This window comes from Macrobrachium rosenbergii, chromosome 35 (assembly GCF_040412425.1).
Source record: "Macrobrachium rosenbergii isolate ZJJX-2024 chromosome 35, ASM4041242v1, whole genome shotgun sequence".
Classification (NCBI taxonomy): Eukaryota; Metazoa; Arthropoda; class Malacostraca; order Decapoda; family Palaemonidae; genus Macrobrachium; species Macrobrachium rosenbergii.
Window position 1 is genome coordinate 7,484,148 of NC_089775.1, and position 2,406 is coordinate 7,486,553.

At 34.5% G+C, this 2,406-nt stretch overlaps 1 long non-coding RNA gene across 1 annotated transcript; it reads right to left on the minus strand.

The window, feature by feature from the left end:
• Positions 1–1,161: 1,161 nt before the first annotated feature.
• Positions 1,162–1,826, minus strand: LOC136856454 (uncharacterized). The gene is made up of 2 exons (XR_010858340.1): positions 1,689–1,826; positions 1,162–1,320 (listed from the first exon to the last, which is right to left on the minus strand). It is a non-coding gene; the product is annotated as an uncharacterized lncRNA (long non-coding RNA).
• Positions 1,827–2,406: the final 580 nt, after the last annotated feature.

Here is a 2,406-nt window from a genome sequence, read left to right on the forward strand (position 1 = left end):
TGTCAAAGGACATTTTCAGAGATGTCAAGCCTGAAAAAGCACATGAGAACTCATACAGGTGAGAAACCTTTTGCTTGCTCTGTATGTCAAAGAAGTTTTTCTGTTCCATGTACTCTCAAAACACACATGAGAACTCATACAAGAAAGAAACCTTTTGCTTGCTCTGTATGTCAAAAAAGTTTTTCTGATCAAAGTAATCTCAAAAGACACATGAGAACTCATACAGGAGAGAAACCTTATACTTGCTCTGTATGTCAAAGAAGTTTTTCTCAATAAATAGTCTCAAAATACACATGAGAACTCATACAGGAGAGAAACCTTATACTTGCTCTATATGCCAAAGAAGTTTTTCTCAATCAGGTCATCTCAAAAAACATGAGAATTCACACTAGACAGAAACTGTATACTTGATCATTGTTCTGGTAGTTTTTCTAATTCTGAAATTCTCAAAGTACACACTGGAAATCATTGTAGAGAGGACATTCTCCAGTCCTAATGTCAAAAATGTTGGACAATTTCAAGTGCTTTGAGATTAGATTACTCATGAAAATTCATAATATTTAGAGGGCAGTTTAACCCTTAAACGCCGAGCCTCTATTTACAAAAGTGTCTGCCGTATGCCGGCATCGTTCGGGAGTTAGCGCCGAAGTGGAAAAAAAGTTTTTTTCAAAAAATCACAGCACGCTTAGTTTTCAAGATTAAGAGTTCATTTTTGGCTCCTTTTTTTGTCATTGCCTGAAGTTTAGTATGCAACCTTCAGAAATGAAAAAAAAATATCATTCATATATAAATACTGAAATATATGACAGGTGCAAAAAAAAATTCATATATAATTGTACACAAATCGCGCTGTGAGCAAAATGGTTAAAGCTAATGAGTTATTGTTTTTCTTCTTTGTATTATTCACTAAATTGCGATGAGTTTGGTATATAACAAATTGTGAAACGATTAAAGCAACACAGAGGAAATATTATCACAAAATGATGCATGAATTCGTAACACGCGGACGTCAAAAAAAGTTTTTTCAAAAATTCACCATAAATCGAAATATTGTGCTAGAGACTTCCCGTTTGTTGAAAAATGATGTAGTTAATTGATTGAATATTACTAGACTGTAAGTGTTTTAGCTTACAATTGCAGTTTTCAACCATTTCGGTCGAGTTAAAGTTGACCGAAGGTCGAATTTTTTCTATTTATCGTGATTTATATGAAAATATTTCAAAACTGATAAAAGCTACAACCATGAGTTATTTTTTTTGTATTTTTTTATATTCTACATGAAATTACGCACATTTTCATATATAAAACTTTATGTAACGGCTAATATAAAACGGTGCAAAAATTACGACAAAGTGATGAAAGAATTTCTGAGATTTTCGGCCGAGTTACCACGCGGACGTAAGGAAAAAGTTTTTTTCAAAAATTCACCATAAATCGAAATATTGTGCTAGAGACTTCCAATTTGTTGCAAAATGAAGGTAAATGATTGAATATTACTAGAATGTAAGAGTTTTAGTTTACAATTGCGTTTTTCGACCACTTTGGTCGAGTCAAAGTTGACCGAAGGTTGAAATTTTGGCACTTATCGTGATTTATATGAAAATATTTCAAAACTTATAAAAGCTACAACCATGGGTTGTTTTTAGTTGTATTCTACATGAAATTGCGCACATTTTCATATATAAAACTAATATAAAATGGTGCAAAAATTACGACAAAGTGACGAAAGAATTTCTGAGATGCATCGCTGATGCTTTGTAGTGCGAGAAGAAATAAATTCGTGCATGCGCAGCTGGGTAACGCTTGTGAACAAAACAACAGCGTGATCCGTGAACTCCCAGCATCCCTCAAGACACGATTTAAAATCTTTCGCAAACTAGGTCTATAACTATTTTTCCACGAATATTTAAAAAAACTTTTTGTAGTCGACGTACCGTACGTCCACTTGGCACCCGACAGACAATTTTAGTCGACGTACATTACGTCCAGTCGGCGTTTAAGGGTTAATGTACTGACTGCCAAAAAGGTTTTAATATTCCTCTGCTCTCAAAAACCTTACGTGAACCCATATTGGAGAGAAGCCATTCACGTCTCATGAGTGCTGAAGGAGATATTGTGAATCGAGGTGTCTCAAAAGGTGTGTGAAAACTCATACTAGAAAGAAGTCATATACACTGTAAGCACTTGGTTCCCAAGAGTTTTGTTTTATTAGGTCCATCTTAGAATGAATGTGTTAACTCAGAAGAAAGATGTCATTCTTCCACACGATGTTCAAGCAGTTTCTCTCTTGTAGATTCATGACATACGTGAGAAGTCACGGAGGCCAGACATTGTTCTTTTACACTGCGGGTTATATTTTTGTCTTGTAATCTCCAAATCACAGTCGTTGGTTCTATATGCCAAAAC